Source organism: Protopterus annectens, chromosome 3.part1, assembly GCF_019279795.1.
Source record: "Protopterus annectens isolate FY-2018-M chromosome 3.part1, PAN1.0, whole genome shotgun sequence".
Classification (NCBI taxonomy): Eukaryota; Metazoa; Chordata; order Ceratodontiformes; family Protopteridae; genus Protopterus; species Protopterus annectens.
This window is the reverse complement of record NC_056732.1, coordinates 1488273360-1488291931: the sequence shown is the minus strand read 5'-3', so window position 1 is coordinate 1488291931 and position 18572 is coordinate 1488273360. Positions and strand designations below refer to the sequence as shown.

At 35.3% G+C, this 18572-nt stretch overlaps 1 protein-coding gene across 2 annotated transcripts in view; it reads right to left on the bottom strand.

The window, feature by feature from the left end:
- The window catches only part of PALS2 (protein associated with LIN7 2, MAGUK p55 family member), a 1432251-nt gene extending 1413879 nt beyond the window's left edge, over window positions 1-18372 (bottom strand). For both annotated transcript variants that reach the window (XM_044067549.1, XM_044067552.1), the window contains exon 1: window positions 18101-18372. The gene's annotated coding sequence lies outside the window, so the exon portion shown is untranslated. The remainder of the gene's footprint in view (window positions 1-18100) is intronic.
- Window positions 18373-18572: the final 200 nt, after the last annotated feature.

Below are 18572 nucleotides of genomic sequence, written 5' to 3'. Positions count from 1 at the left end.
AAAAGAAATAGATGCAGTAAACAAGAAATATCTATATATTTTGGCACACAAAAACTTAGCACTAGAAAAAAATGAAATTAAACTCCTATGCTCTTACCCCCAAACACATGCACAATTTGTCATTAAGAGCAAAATTACATTCCAAGGCAAATAATATTACATGAAGGTACTATTAAGACAGTTTCTGATACTGTAGATATATTAGAACCCTTTAGATATCATTTCACCAAACAAAACTGATAATATAAAACAAAAAACATAATTCCCCATATTAACATTTATCATTTTTCCCAAATCATTACCTGCCCCACTAGAATCAATAAACCTAACAACAAAGAAAGCACCGTAGACTGGATCTTAGTTATAATCATCCCTCTATTTCTTTAGAACTACTCGATCCAATAATAAATTTTAACCTAGAATGCTTCCAGACTGAACTTAAAAGCATGTGACTGGTCACCACTGAAACAGCTCCAGCTAGAGGAAGCAGTGTCATACTTTAATAGTAAATTCTAGACTACCATGCCCTCATTCTCAGAATTAGGACTAAATCTGCTCCATGGCTTACAAATACAACCAGACTGAAAATTTCACATAGAAACAAAATCTGGGCTAAATCTTTTAACTCCAGCAGACCCACAAAACACAAATCTTCTGGTCAGGCATAAACAAACTCTTACACCCAGGTCACCCCAAAACACCAACCCCATCAGATACCACCAGTAACAATCCTAAGCATATTGTCAATGCCTTTAATACCTTCTTTACTGAGGCCATCCAATCACTAGCAAATTCTCTACCCCCTGTAAGACCAAGTCTGTCATCCACCTTAACTAGCTAACTGCCATCATTCCACCTACAACCAGTTCCTACATCCCTCATTAGCACCCTTCTCCTAAAACTAAAGCCATGCACCCCCTCAGCTGACCTTCTACCAGCCGAATATTTGCAAAAAGCACCCAAAGTTATATCATATCCAATTTCCATCCTAATAAATAGGACAATTTCTGAAGGAACTATCCCATATATCTGGCAAATCTCCCGTATTATCCCTTTACATAAGGGTGGTAATTCCACTGAACTTTCTATCTTTCGACCAATAGCCTTACCTCTCCCTTAGCAAAAATAATGGAAAAATGTATCCACTGACAACTACTCAACCACCTTCTCCAAAATAACTTACTAGCTAGCTGGCAGCATGGATTTAGGCCATTCCACAGTACCACCTCTGCCCTTTTATCCTTTTCTGACTGCATCAACAAAAATCGTAATAACAACACTACCTTCCACACTTTGTATTGACCTCTTAAAGGCTTTCAATATGGTTAACCATCAGCTTCTTATGGATCTACTCAAATCCCTCCCTCTTGATACACTTGCACTAAAATGGTTCTATTCCTACATAGAGAACCATCAACAAGCTGTACTATGGGATAATACACTATCCACACATATTCCTGTTACCCTAGGTGTCCCTCAGGGCTCTATTTTGGACCCCCTCCTATTCTCAATTTTTATTAATGACCTCAACTTAATGATTCCTCCAGCTACCTGCATACAATATGCAGACAATTCAACATTACTATACTCTGCTACTTCATTATCAGAACTCCAATCCCTCACCCAAAAGGTACTGAACATTGTGGAAGACTGGTTCCTACAGCACTGCCTACTCCTGAAACCCCCCCAAAAAAAAAACAAAATTATTGATATTTAATCCTACAAAAAAGTCCACACAAACAGACTTCACAGTGTTATCCAGTAATGGCACTTCTATATCTCCTGACCCAACTACCAAACTCTTAGGAGTAACAATTGATAACCTGACCTTTGACACACAACAACACAATAAAATCAGTGAACAGAAAGCTAGGCTCCCGTTACAGGATCAAATCCTTCCTTACTCCTACAGCTAGAACTAGTATTGCCCACACTCATCTTACCTCTACCCTCCTCTATGCCTCACCCATTTATACCAATCTTTTCAAAAGCAACCTTAAACAAACCTATAACCTCTTACAACATTGCCAGATTTGCCACAAGTTCCCCATTTATAACCCACCATTGTCACAATCTAAACAATTGGGTTGGCTGGAACTTCATAATAAACTTCTCTTTTACCAACTTACTATCACACACAAGATCCTCTATCATCCATGTAACACACCAATACTCACTAGCCTAATTACCCCCTACATAAAGCTATCTACCCTATGCTCAGCAAATAAACTACTAGTATCAATACACAAGTCTTACAATAAGACTGGGGACTCTCTGTTCTCCAACACCGTGGGGAAAACTTGGAACCTGCTCCCAAGGGATCTCTCATCTCTTTCCTCTACACCACTCTTCAAGAAGCAACTCAAAGAATACTTTAAAAATAAATGGCTATGTCCATGCACCAACCCAGATTAATCACCTCCTTCCTTCATACTTGTTCTAAACTTCTCACTACTGCTATGTTTTGTACTCCTTCCCATTTACCTCTGAATGTATTAGCCATCAGCTAACAAAGTTTGGTACTAGCTTAGACTATCGTAGAAGGTACTATAGAGCTTGTCCATTTGTCTATACCTCTTGTATATGTTTTTCACCATTATCTTGTAAAACTTTTGTTGGTTATATGATGCTTAGCTAATGTGTATTGCCTAGCCTTAGAATGTACTGTATCTATATTGCTAGTAACTTTTAGTGGAGCTTTTCTCCCCGGGCCTCTACTAAAAATGGACATATATCCAGTTGGACTAGCCCGGTCAACATATGTAAAATAAAATAAAATAAAACGTTACAGCCCAAGAATGAATCACTTTAAATTTGAATGCCATCCCAGAAAATCTTAGTACAACTCTCAAGAAACAACTCTAAATTAAATCAAACATAAAATCAAAACCTTAAACCTAACAAAGCTCCTGGCATAGATGGCATCATAGCAAAGATTTAAAAGCCTTTTCCAGATTCAATTATATCTTTAGTTCATAGGACCCTGGTTGAAGCACAAACTAAAAAGTTGATCCCTCCCTCTTGGAGATACTCCTTGATTATCCCTATTGTTAAATCTGACAAAGATTTACAGCTATGTAAATCGTACAGACCAATTTCCTTATTAAATAATGGACTACAAAATATTTATGTCTATATTTGTGGAGAAAAATAAAGGTTCCACTTTCACATTAAGCTCATAATGACCAAACCGGGTTTATTCATAAAAGGCACACTCATGATAATATCATAAGAGAGTATTAATGTTAACAGAATTCGTAAACAAAGAAAATGAAGCCTTGTTGGTGAGTCTAGACACACAAAAAGCATTTGACTTTGTAAACTGGGATTTTTTGTTTGAAACACTAAAAGCATTCTCATTTCCAATATATTTCATCTCCATGATAAAGGCTATTTATAATTTCACATACGTCAAATTAGGCCCCTTCACTTTAAAGCACATTTCCATAACCAAAGGCACCAAACAAGGTTGCCCTTTATCCCCAACATTATATTTGCCCTTGTCATATAAATATTAGCATCATCAATAAGAAATAATCAAGAACTCAAAGGCATTAATATTTATAATCAATACAACTCTAAAACAGCATAATTTGCGGATGATATTCTGCTTACCTTACCCAAGTCAAATCAATTATTATTAGAACTAGACACAATAATAAATAACTTTCAAAAAATTTCAGGCCTCTACTAAGTAAGAATCTAAACATATTATTCTTGATGACAAAAGGAAATCTCAGCTAGTTAACCAAAGCATTACAAGAGAACAAGTTAATACACAAAACTACTTGGGGATAACCTTATGCAAAAACTTGGAAAAAACAAGAGAAACACATTATAAAAGCATAACATCGCAGGTAAATACATACACAAGTAGCTGGAACAATTTTTTTGTCATTCAAGGACAGACTGCAATTATTAAAAATGACACTCCTTCTAGACACCCATCCGGGGAATAATTATATTAAACTTCCTATGGTACCCAAGCAAAAACAGGATTGCATATATGCATCATATTAGATCTTGGGATGGTGGTGGTTTAAGATTCCCTAACTGGGAAACATAAATCAAAGCATCATTACTTAAAAGCACATTAAATGGGATGGACTCAAATTACAACTCAAAACTACAAATTACAACAAATCCTCCACCCACCACTAATACCCTTCGCAAACTAAACTGGCTAGAGCTCCCCAATTACCTTACCCATACTCAACTCACCCAAGCTCACAAACTTATCTTCCATCCATCTCTCTGTCCCTCTCTTGCCTCTTTTCTCAAACTGCATTTACCTGACAGAGGTTCTGAGATCAAGTAACCAGAATTGAATTGAACTTCACAAACCTGCTCGTCCACCAGGCAAACAACTTCTATCCTTCTCTCTAGCACATCTTTGGAACTCCCTGCCACCTCTCATCCACACCACCCATAACCACTCCACCTTTAAATCCTGGCTACATTCCCATCTCAAATCCCTCTGGGAATGCTCCTATTCTCACCTTGCTTAACTATCCTCAGCATTATATCCCATTTCCCACTCCTCCCTCGCTCCTTTCATACCTTCCCACTAACCTGCCTCAACTCTTCCCATCCTCTCTTCCCAACTCTTTACATTCCACACACTACATCTTTGTACTATTCTCTCTCTTCTTCCTCAAAACTTATTCCTGCTCTCACCATAACTCTCATACTATACCTTTGCATATCTCCTTCATCCCCTACTGATACATACCCACTGTACAAACTCATTTGCAAATATTTCTAAATGTGTACCAACAGTCTTTCTAATGTTAATTTTTAAAAAGAAAAATTTACTGTAAAATGTATTATTACACCGTTGTCATTGATTTTACAAAATTCCACAAGCTCCTCCATCTGTACAATGTTCTTACATCTGCAGAATCTGTATTCTACTACTGTGTTACTCATTTGTTTTGCATTTTTCATATTTGTATAATTTCTGATAGAGCTCCCCGGGACACCATTGAAAATGGGCTCTTCTCAACCCAATGGACTATCCCAGTAAACATACATAAATAAATAAGCAACTCAAATTGGAAAGATCTCCATATCAGCGGTAGCATTGTTGCCTCACAGCAAGAGGTTCTCCCGTTCGATTCTCGGCTGGAGTGCGAGGGAGTGCTTTCTGTGTGGAGTCTGCATGTCCTCCCCACTGTTGGGTGGGCATTCGAAAGACATGCGTAAATGGGCGTGCCTTTGTTGAAGGTTGATCATCGAGCTGGCACCTCAGAGTTCATGAAAATCTACTGCCAATCATTAGCGGACCGGAGTTCTGCTGTGGCGACCCCTAACCAGGAAGAAGCCGAAAGACAACAACAATGGAATGAAAACTCACTGCCGTGTAAAATTCCTTCCAAACATCCCTTCATTAAGTTCTGGTTTCTTCTTAGTCACACTGTTCAATATAATGTGACAAAACCCACAAAACTAAATTATCTAAATAACACTATTAATAACTTTAGAAAAATAATATGCTAAAATGCAGATATCAAACCCTGGTTTGACCCAATAATCCCTTTTAAAAATCACAAAAAACTCCCAGACAAACTTTACATTAACATATTTAATGAATGGGAAACCAACATTTTTATTTGTTAGAAACAATGTATTAAAGACTTGGAAACTTTACAATTTCAGCAAAATTACAAAAGACTATAACTTATCATTGCAAGATTGGTTATTACTACAATGTGTAATTGCTTATTCTCAAGACTTATGCAGAATTATTCAGAATTATTCATATTTAGATCAATCTCCCTTAATCACTCTCATATGTGAAATATTATTTAAATGATCAACAGCTTGACTATTCAGTATCCAAATTACCATTTTGTTAAGTTACAGGTCCATTTTAACAACTAAGCAATTGAACACAATGATTAAAAGCCTACCTCACAGTTTGTCCCAGACAGAAACTGAAAATTTTATCTTCAGTAAAATTCACTTTTTGGGGTAAATATTGGAGTGTACTTACTTTAACTCCTAACAAAATTCCTAAATTCAAAAAATTTGAATAACATAATTTGGAGATGTCAAACATCATGTAATACAGATTAGTTCCATATTAGGATTGCTCTAAACTAAGGAATTTTTGGAGAGAGATTGAGGATTTTCTTTTAGCTTTATTTTCAGATAACTTCACATTAACTAAAACTTTAATTTTTCATGTTGATGAAACCTTTTCTTTAAATAAATCAGATTCATACTTATTATGGACAATATTAGCAGTAGCCAGGAAATGTATTACAAGGAAATGCACCTCTACAACCTCTCAGAGTCTTGGTAAATTTCTCCTTCCTAGAAGAAACAAACAACAAGTAAGTTAGAACTAAAAACCTTAGAATATATCAGAGTTTTACTAATAATCCATGGACAAAGGTTTCAAACCTAAATGAGATTTTCCGAACTGATTTTTAACCCTGTTTAATCATTATTTGTTTGCTTCACTGAAAAATTCTCTCATGATATTTGACTACTCACACATTTTTCAGGCCTATGTAAAGAATATAAATAATTGATTTAGTTTCATTGTTGTTAAAAGTCGTCTGTTCAGTATAATCAATGTATCAGACAATGTTTATTCTCTTATTTTAGCCTTAATAAAAGTATTAGGGAAAAAATCTCATATAAAGAAGTTACAGATTAAGAATTTTAAACCTAATAAAACTCCAGGTATGGATTGCATTATTATACAAATATACAAACTTTTTCCTCCATCTATCACAATAATATTCCTCCTTCTTGGAAATACTCATTAATTACTCCAATTTTAAAAGATGATAAAGACCCCCAAAATATGTAGTTCTTACAGCCCCATCGCACTTGTCCATCTTTGCTGACAGAATTAAAAAAAGTTCCACTGACTCTCATAATTAATTATGATCAATCAGGATTTATAAATAGACACAACACAATAATACAAAAAGAATATTAAATTTTTTGAATACAGGAAATGAAGAAGCCCTGATAATTGGTTTGGACTTTGAAAAGGCTTTGGATTCTTTAAACTGGAATTATTTATTTAAAGCTTTGGATCTTTTGGTTTTCCTTCTTTATTTCTCTTTTAATTAATATTTAAAAACATAACTTTGTTAAACTAGGTCCTTTTATTTCAGAATATATTCCTTTAACCAGAGATACTAAATAAGGTTGCCACTTGTCTCCTATTCTGTTTGCTCCTGCCATTGAAACTGTGCTGTATTAATACGAAATAATCCAAAGATTAATGGTATTGGGAGGGTGGCCTGGGTTGGGAGGGTGGCCTAATGGTTAAGGTGTTTGCCTTGCAAGCACAGGGTGCATGGTTTGAGTCTCACAAGGGATAACTGGCTAGGCTTAAAATAGCTCACAAGGGCAGTTAGCTTAGTACTAACCTATGAACCTAATGTAATATATCTAATCGATACTGCTCTAAAATTATGTTATTTGCGGTTATTTTGCTAACATTACCTAATTCAGAAATAGCTCTGAATTAGAATCTTCAATAAAAAAAAAAATCAAGCAATTCTTGTTTATAATTTAGTAAACTAAAATCTAAATACTTGTTACTAAACAAAGGAAAAAAAACACAAGCAAATTCTCCTGATTATTTAGGTATAATTTTAGGTAGCAGCATAGAGAAGATAACCAATTATAATAATATTAAAGTCATACATTGAAATATTTATTTCCTTTGAAGGTAGATTACAGTTAATAAAAATGATTCTTCCCAAAATATTATATATAGCTCAAACCTTTTTTTTTATTCTAAATCATTTCATCAAGGACATAAATAAGCTCTTTTTAAATTTTATCTGCTCTCCTAATAGAAACAGAATTGCTTTTTTACCTCAAATAAGACCAAGGGATCAAGGAGGGATGCATTTTCCAGGTATCAAAACTTATATTAAAGTCTCAATACTTAAGTCATTTTGAACTGGTAGATCCAAATTACATCTCTAATTGGAAATGCTTATATTTAACCATTCTACTAAATGAACATAATTTCTTAACCAACCTTTCCTTAAATGATCAGTCTAACATTTTTTTTCTTTGTTACATCACACAATACACTATCTTTCAACATACTAAATTTAATTTGATGAAATTTATTTTTAAAAATTTTAAGAACTTTATTAGTGCTAATGCTGACATTAAAATTTTGTTAGAACTTTTAATACCCTTTAGTATTACAAAGATTTTTCATAAGATACGCAGAAAAACATTTACTTCTTGGAAAGCCAAAAATGTAATTTGTTGGCAGCAATATATTGAAGAACACAAAGTATTACATATTCAGCAACTTATGTATGACTAACTTGGCATCTCAAGATTGGCTACTTTTGCAAAGTATAGCAAAGTATAAATAGTAACCCCTCCTTTAAGGATAAACTAAGTATTTTGAAGAATTCCAATATATCACTTCAGAATTATATAAAATTTTAATAAATTACAAAATAAAACCACCACAAAAATGTTATCATATTACTAAAGGATATATTCCTCGTTTATCTCAAAAATATAATTCTAACATTTTGCCATCTGTCAAACTCACACCATGGTCACAATACTTGGAAATCTTTACACAGGTCTTTCTAACCCCAAATAAGGTATCTAAATTAAGTAAATTTGAGTGTAGCTCTTGTTGGAGGTGTTTACAGATCTGTAAAGCAGATTGGTTGCACATTTTGAGTGACACAGATGACTTTTTAAAAGTTTTGTTTTCTGATTCATTCTCATTAACAAAAACCTCAATTTTATTTCATGTTAATGATGATCTTCCTTTGAATAATCATAATCTGTTTCTTCTATGGTCAATACCGCGACTGCTACAAAACGCATTACCAGAAATGGAATTCTACTGCTGTTCCGTTCCTGGAAGACTTCTTATCCTTATTGAAAGGGTCAGCACTACTTTTTTCTTTTTGTGGCTGAAAGAAAGACCGATCTTTTGTTCCATGGTCAAGTTGAAAATGGTGCCTCTTTCCCAGGGAAAACAAGCAGCAAAAATGTAGTCTTTAAAAGTCCCCCCCCCCCACAGGGAAAAAAAACAACGTTAAAACACATTGTGTTTATTTTACCTTTTATAGCTGGCAATTGAACAGATTTTTTTAAACAACTTAACCTGAAGATGGGATGGGAGTGCTCCCAATACAATCTTGTGACAAATCCATTAAAAAAAAAAAAAAAAAACTGCCTTTAAATAATTTTCCTGAAAAAGAAAGTGTTTTCAAACAATTTTTAAAAGGGAAGTGCAGTCCCAAAAGGAACTTATCTGTCAGGCAAATGAACAGCACAATCAGACAGTCAATCCTCAAAAGCCTCAGAAGGAGTGCACTATTCACTGGCAGAAAAGTTCTGAAGGGCTTGGCACCCAAACCAGTCTTTTTAGTCAGCTCAACTTGAGCCGACTAATGATTTCGGTATGTGGAAAGTGCCCTGAAGCTTTGGAAGCTGGTCACTGTGGGTGCCAGGTCTATTATAATAGATTAGCAAGATTAAATGTGTGTGAAAAAAATACTTAATTGCCTGCCTGTTAACTTTAAATAAGTTTTTTGACAAACTGTTACTTTAACAGGTTAGCAATTCACTATGATGGACTTGGCCCCATAGTGAAGTACAAGCTGCCTGTCAGTATATAAATGTCGTAAATATGGCATAAAGAGCATACGTATACTCCTGTGTTCAAAATGCTTTTTAAGAACTAGATTGAAAAAGACATTTTTTACATAAAATAAAAGTTAATTTTGTCACTTTAAACAAGATAGTTAACAAGGTACAGGATTTGATTGTTGACTAGGCTTGTAACAGTCTTCATGCTGTTAGCCTAGTAGTTACCTATTAAGAAACATTCAAACAAAATATAAAAATAAATTATGGCACACACTAAAAGGCAAAAGCATGAAATCTGTGTTAGAATAATCATCAAGCTTTGTTCTTGCCATCAGTTCACAAATATAGATGTCAATATTTTAAAAGCAATAGCAACAGAGCACTGCAGAAAATACTTACAGGTTCATAGGTAAGTAAATACTAGGCAGTCTTTCAACATTACAAGCCTAAACAAAACACAACACTATTCAAAAGTCACTTCTAGCCTCATGAAGTGCTAGGCAGGATAGACCATGGGACAATGCAGTGGAAGCCTGTTCCAGAGCTTAGGGATATGAAATCTATCACACAGTCTTACTTACCTGCTGATGAGGTTTCGTTCCTTCAGAGTACCTGAGGTATCTTTAGTTCTGCAAAGGAAACAGGAGTTCAAACAGGATTGGATCTTTCATGGCTCAAAAGGCTAGGCACAGATATAATAGACTTGAGTACAGAGAAAGAACTGCCAGTCTCCAAACTTTTATGGAATTCAGGCAGAAAAAAAAGGAAAGCTGTCTAGCACACCTCCTAAGCAAGAGAAGGTCTTTTTCCTCATTAGGGGGTGTAAATCTTCTGTATCCCACATCACCCCCTCCCAAAAGTTGACTTGGCATTTATTATTACAGTACTCAAAACCTCTCCAAGCCTCTTCTTTTTCCTATCTCTTTTCATCTAACATTGCCTTCAATTGTCCCTCCCATCTGTAGGCTTAAACAGGCTTTCATGTGACTGACAACATTCATTCCACCTCCCAAATTAATATCAACTCTGTAAAATTTAAACAGGGAAAGAGAGAGTCATAGGTGAAAGTCCCAAATAAGAGTTTATTACCTTGGTGAGTTCACTAACACTAAACAAGTAAAGCAAATAATTTCCTCTTCTTCTTCTTTCGGCTTTTTCCCGGTTAGGGGTCGCCACAGCGGATCACCCATCCACTCATGACTGGCAGTGGAGTTTTACAGTGCCAAGGTGCCAGCCTGGTGCCCAACCTTCCACAGAAGGCACACGCTCACACCTAGGGCCAATTAGGAGTGTCCAAGCCACCTACAGCATGTCTTTAGGATGGGGGAGGAAACCAGAGTACCCGGAGGAAACCCACATGACCACAGGGAGGACATGCAGACTCCGCACAGAAGGCACCCCAACACAGAATCGAACCAGAGAACCTCTTGCTGTGAGGCAGCAACGCTAACCGCTGCACCACCGTGGCCGCCCAAAAGCAAATAATTTCCTCTAACTATAACAAAAGGTTTATAAAGTAAAATACTAAACAGCAATAACCACTTCTTGATAAACAGTATAAAAAAACAAAATAATCAAACCAAGCCAAAAATCAATACAAACTGAGCACTAATTTACACATATCGAAATAGAGTTCAGTATAGCATATTTATTACTTCTTAGTCAACCATAATCATCGCAATACTGTGCTATCCTGCACACAGCTTACAAACAAGAAAAACAGAGAAGGAACAAGAGCACATTCAGTTTAGCACATTTGCCTGGACTGACTACCCTAACAGCTTTCGGTTAATGTAGACCAATAACTGAAATGTAAAAATTTTCAGTAAAATCTCTCATACAGTTCAGTGAAGTTTCTAGTAATATTATGCAGTCCGGGTAAGGTGTGCTCTTGCACATACCTTACATATGCCTATGTTGTATTTACCTCTTTCTGCAACAGCTTATCCCTTAAATAAGGATAACCTAACAAAACAGTGTGGTTCACTGATCCAAGCATATATATTTGCAGAAACATATGTGACATCTCAAAACTAAATTAAGTCAAGCAAATTAACCACAGACAGGACATAAACATGTAGAATGCAGCTCACTGAACTAAATTAATAGCAAAAACTTTATGCAACACATCCAAGAATACACTAAAGCTTTAATAATATTTCTAAAACACTGCATTTATCTGACAATCTCAAAAACACTGGCTCCAGGAGATATGCAAGAAGTAGTAGCTGACTGTAGTGTATGGAATTTAAAGAAAAAATATATACATGTGCTTTTGTCTATGTACATCATGTTGTATTCTACACAATTACAGGGTGCTCTACCAATCTAGTTATATTGTTGCACAGATGTAAACTATTACATTAAAGCACTTCTCAAAATGTAAACTTATGAAAAAAATAGCACACTAGCATTCAGAAAATGCCCAGTTAAACTAAACATGTTTTGCAAACAGAACTAAGACCTGACCCCACAAACTAACACAGTTAAAAACACCCAAGTCATGAACAAACACACACCATCTAAAGAACACATTTTAGTTCTGTGTTGAAATAAGACATACAGCGCACAAACAGTCTTCCACTTTTATTTTATTTCTATTTTCATGAACAATCAGAAAACACAATAACTTACAAATGTTCCATTATTCTAATTCTTATTTTAAGACAACAGATTTGTTGTTCATCACCCAATTCATCTTTAATACTGTAATTCTTAAGGTTCAAAGAACATACGCATCACCTCAGTGTATACACTTAAAGTTAAAATGTTCGCATGGTAAAATAACCTTTTGACAGCCAAGGACTGCATAGTCCATAGTTCCTACCATCTGGACAAACTGCGGAATCTAATTAAGCTATTCAATACTTGCCTTTCCTCCATGCATTTTCTTACTTATCACTCATTGGTCCTGTTAGCTATTTTGATCACTCCCATTTCTGTGAAATTGTATTTCGTTAAATCTCCCACAGACCATCATGTATCGTAAGATTAAATGTTCATAAACCATCTCTGCTCCATTCTTCAAAACTAAGTATGCTCATCTTTTACTTAGACCTCTTGTTCTTTTTGTATGTGCCTTCCTTTCAATTTCTAGCATTCAGTACATCACTAAGCTTCTTGACAAATATCTACATGCCACCCAGTGTCAGAAAAATACCTTCTTAAGTAACAAAGAAAAGTGCAGAGTAAGAAATCACAGTGAAAAAAAAATGTCCCAATTACAACCATGAATACTGGACCCAAACATTTAATTTATTCCTCACTTCAACTGGATTAGCCAAGAAGTCTGAAAAAGAAATCACTCAGAGCCTGGAATTTGTAGATACATTAGTAAGCTGAAGAATCAAGCCAAATACTGTGCATTAAGTGAGCTGCAAGCTTTGTCAATACAATGTAGAATAGTTTGGGGTTTAAGAAATAAATCAAACAAGGGGCAGGTTATAAAATGTTATGCATACATACAGCATTACCGAAATGACTGAGGAAATAAATGTACATAACATACAACACATGTTGTATACTGACAAAATGAGAAGTTGTCAAAAAATAACGGAGACAAAAAAAAAAGTTAGGAAGTGCACAAAATCCAGTCTTAAATTGCAACATTTAAAGATACTAATTCTTCTAACATTCTCTGTAGTTTGGTTTGTGAGACGTGAAATTTAACATAAAGGAAAAACAGAGTGAATGCATACGGCTACAGTTATACCATCATAAAAAGACATCCCAGACACTGTACAGAGCAGCAGTAATGATGTCCTGCAAGACTATACCAGTTTATTTACAAGCTTAGGAGACTACCAGAAGAATGACACATTAAAATAAATCCTGAAGCAATGGCTGAATATCCATCCAAAGAAAATATCAATAGCGCAGTTAAGCAAGATCTGAATCAAGATATGATCCACAAGTTCGAAACAATTTTATTCAAAAAGGAATATTTCAAATTGCTTAGACATGAAAAAGTTATCCTAAAATGTTAAATGCAAAACACAAATCTGTTTTCCACATATAAAGCGACACTAATAAAGCTCCAAACTGTGAATGCTTAATATTAAGTTGGGAAGCTACAGATTCCTTAGAATTAGTTTTGGCATTTCATCAGCACTAGAAACATTTCATAGAGTTGCTGCTTAGGTCACACAATACTTGGAAGACATTGAAAACATAAGTGCTAACTTATCAGCGTTGTTTTAGATGAAAGAGACTTGTGCAGTTGCTAACAGACTGAGACAACACGGTTTCAAGTTAAACATGGGAAATGCACATTAAAAGTGCTAAAAATCTAACATGTGGGCCACATTCTAATGTCAAAAGACCTGATACAAATGTCAAAGCCATAATCAAAGCAGGCATTACAGAAGGTTTCAATGAGCACTGTATTATCTTGCAAAGCTTGCACATGACATGTCCAAGATAAATATGCCTCTATGAAAGCTGTCCGCACGTGGTACAGCCTGGGAATGGAGCCATTATAGAAAGACCAGCATTAAAAATAATATAAAACTCAACCTTGTTGTGCCACATGCACATGCTAGTCTGAAAAAAGAATAGGATCTGTAGTCATACAACTTTGAAGACCAGCAACTTGTATGTCAAAATTATTTACAGATGTAGGAAAACAGAGAAATGCACAGATAAAAAAGAAAATGTCAGGGTCAGAAAGTGTTTATCATTGTGAGAAATTTCAGGAATAGGTCACTGGTAGAGTTGATCATATGGCAAAAGATCATAAACCATTGCAAAACATGTTCAGAAAGTACACATACAGGCCATCTCCAAGACTGCAGAGTACACTACTTAACCTACAGAATACAGGCAAGAAAAAAAACATACAATAGATATGCCAAGTAGAGCATATTTACCAATAAAATCACAAATAAATGCTAGAAGAAAAATAAATCAGTGATTAATTTTAGTTACTGAAAGAGGTTAGCCTGAGCAAAAACTATCAGAATGAAAATAAATTGTCTTTTATTTCAAGTAAGAAATGTGTGGAATCTATGGGTATGGAGTCCAAGCTTAAGGTTCAAAGCAGACAATGTAACGGTTCCCAAATCAAATGTGAAGGCAGATGCTCAAGAAGACAGATAAATCACATCTGAAAATAAGTTCAAAGACACAACAATAAATGTAATATATTGGCCAGGAAAGATAACTGAAATAGAACAAGTAGTGCAGAGCTGTACCGTATGCTATGTCCACTTCAACAATCCGAAAGGAAGAAGTGACAATATCCAGTAGCAGGCTCTGCACAGAATAAGGCGAGCATATGATGCAGTTTCAATTCAAACTGCAAGGTTGATCAGTACCTAATGTTGTCATATCCAATTATGGTGTAAAACACAAGTTAAGAATTGAGATGAGCTGTGCTGGAATGGGAATTTCAAATATATATCCCATCTACAGAATCTATAAATCAAATGAACAGATCTAAATGATGAAGAATCTCACGAGGAAACCAGTTAAACTTGGGACAAATGCTTAAAGCAAAATACCTTCGAAAATACAAGGTAAAGAATGCTGGAAAAAATGAGCACAGGCAAGGAATATTGCAACAGAATCATACAACACTACCAGATCTGCAAATGGAAGACTAAGATTAGAAAAGTCAGGAGATACAACTTGAAAATGAAATCAGATGGTCCAGCAGCAGAAACATTTTCTACTGATAGCAGGTAAGATGGGGAAAGAAGAGCAAGGCAAAAGAAGAGACTCACAAAACTCAAAACTGATCATTTCAAATAAAGCTCCTTCAACATTTTAGGCCACTTCAAATGAAAGCGAAAGTAAAACAAACAGACTGCTACAGAGATTTCTCCTTTGACCAGTTACGGCGGTTTATCATCTTCTGGCTTTTAATATACAAAACAAAAAAAATGTGCTTCATTTCTAAACTCTAAATTAAGTGGAACACAAATATGCTCAACAGATTACAGCTCACCTTCCTTCCTCTACTGCACCTCAAACAAGAAAGAGTACTTAATTAAGCACATTGAACATCAATTCTACTGTACACTTTCAGTTGTTAGAGTCATTTAGCCCGCACTCTAACCAAATGGCCATCTATCTTTCACTCCCTGAAGAACCAGCTTAATAAATCATCTGTCTAAAACGGGCTCCAGACACTTGTTGAAATCAAGACAGGAGACACTCACTCTTTCAAAGTCTTTCATTTTCACTTGAAACAGTTAAAAAAAAAAAAAAAAAAAACATTTTAAGTCTGCTTGCAAAGGACAAGTTACTACAAAATAAAACTCAGTTTTACTAATATCCAGGTATCACTTTTTTCCTTTACTAAAATGTTGAATTTGTGTTTCCAGACTTGCAGAGCCTGACATCGTGAAGTGATCTGCTAAGATTTATCATACAATTTTCACTCATTTATTTCTTTTTACTATAGTGATCCAGGATACTTGCTCTTCATCTTTGAATGCATTTGCCATTTAGATGCAATATGTGGTCCCTTAGTCCTTAACAATAATTCATTCTAATAAGTCTGTCTTTTCTGCACTCTGTCCTTCTCATGCTGATAGCCTCAAAAATCACATTCCAACATTTTCTTGCACTATTAATGTACTAGAAAATTTAAAATACCAACTTGAAAAATACACCACACATTACTGAGTCAGCTCCTGTATATTTCTAATTCTGCTGCAGCAATCCTTCCTAAAAAATATTCCTGCCATTGTTCGATGCTTCTCTCTAGAGTACAGTCCCATTCCTGCAAACGACATGGAAGTCACTACACTTGTTTGCATAAATGAGTAGTGTATCAATGAACGGCAAAATTTAGTCATTTTGATGTGGTAATATGAAGACATGACAACACAGTTAAGCCAAGGATTCTGAAGAAATGGACAGCCAGCATGTTTCATTCAGTTTAAGATGCTCCGAGTCACAACTTAGTGGTGCAATTAGCAGGCTTAATGCCACTTGCTGAGCTTACATGCAACTAAGAAGCTAAGAAGAGCTTCTGCTACTGCAAGCCAAAGAACCATTTCTTAGAAATTCTTTGATATGCACAACACTGTTATCACATGTAGAAACTGCAGAAAGAATCACTCTTCCAAATTATGACTTACTGTACATGCACTGGTGCCACTTAATCTACATATCATCACACAGAACAAAATGGAGTTCAACCGAAAAGGACTATTCTACACATCCACTAGCATCCTATCAAACCTCCCTCTTTCTCCAGATGATATTTTCATACTATGGAAACTTCATCAAATTAAAATACACTCGCTAGACCATCAAGTCATATACAACAATCACACCACTGACAGTCACAAGCTGGATAGTCACTTAAATTAATATTTAAAGTCTGTAGTCCTCAAATGAGCACTTACTTTTGCCACTTATATTCTTTCAACTACAAAAAAAGAAAAACACACTGCTAGAGTTGGTCAATTGTCCAGATTTTGGAGGGATGCCACTAACTTGTTCTCAAACTTTTGCACCATCCCTCCTAAAATTGAGAATTATTTTCAGAAATTCTCAGACATTAGTAAGAGTACTTTAAAACTGCTCCTAATGTGGGGCCTTCTTAATTATTTTGTGCTTTGTCTTTAACTCAAGACGCAAAAGTTGAGAGGTGGTCAGTAAACACTTTAATTACACTGGCATATTACAAGATATCTGTTCACAATATACACTGTGTGGTTTACATATTCATACTCAATGTTTTGAAAATATGTAATTTAGCAAGTCATAATACCCCACACGGGTCCCATTTCAACGTACTTAATCAAAGGAATAACACATGACTTGATCACTCTTTACAATTTGCATTCAATGAATGGCTTTGCTGCTCAAGACACAGAAAAACTCGTGAAAAAAACAAGAGTAATTTCATCATCCTATAGATTTAATACTCTAAACGTACACTAAATAATATTTGAAATTATTTAGTGTTTTACTTCAAAAACTTGTTTATACGTGAAAACTGCGAAAGGGTTTCTGGATCTACAGTGCCTTGGAACAGACGAGCAAGTGGGCAGAGCGAAGTAAAGCAGATACAAAGTTGCAGTTCATGTAAATAAATGTGTTGTATTTCTGTGAGCGTTTATCACACTAATGCTGCATATAAAACTGCAACAGGTATTCGTATAAAATCGCAGCACATTGAAGCAGATGCATGGATGAGGGGTATAGAGATTTGAAGATCACAGAGTACACTGATCAAAATATACTGACAAGGCAAAAACAGAAAAAAGATCAAAGATACTAAAATGGTCACCTATACAGGAGTTTATATAGCTAACTATAGACATATAGAAATCAAAACCGTTAAACTGCACAGCACTGAACACGTAGAAAAAAACAGACTGCAGTATAGACAAGCAATATGATAAGACACACTTAAAGTGCATATTACTCAGAACCGATAATTATAAATAAAGTACATGAACATCAGCAATGACAATACGGTCTAGAATTAGATAATGCCAACCAAGCCTCTACTGCAAATAGCATTTACCTTATCTAATCAGCTCGTTAATCACTCCACATGCAGCAAGTAAGTGCCTTGATCCTTGGGTATGTACATAACCACAATTCACATGCAGCAAACTTCCACTGAAATGATACTGACAACGTACCACACGCTATACTAGCTGACAGATGACATGTTTGCTTTCATTCTTTCACATGTAATTTCCCAACCTTGAAGGTTAAGCAAACTACCGCGAAATGCAAAAGACGTTCGAACACACTCTATCCACAACGACACGAATAAAACAAGCACCTAAAAGAAAAGGTCCTATGAGAGAAAAGGACCTAGCATACGTCCCTGTAGCACGTGAATCATGCGTTCTGACGTTATACCTGGCACGCATTTCCCTCCTAGTTGAAGTGTTTTTGCAGATGGTTGATGTTTAATGACGATTGTAATTTTCGTTGCCTGTCTCCCAGTATATAATGACTATTGCCGACGTTAAACTGTGTTTTTT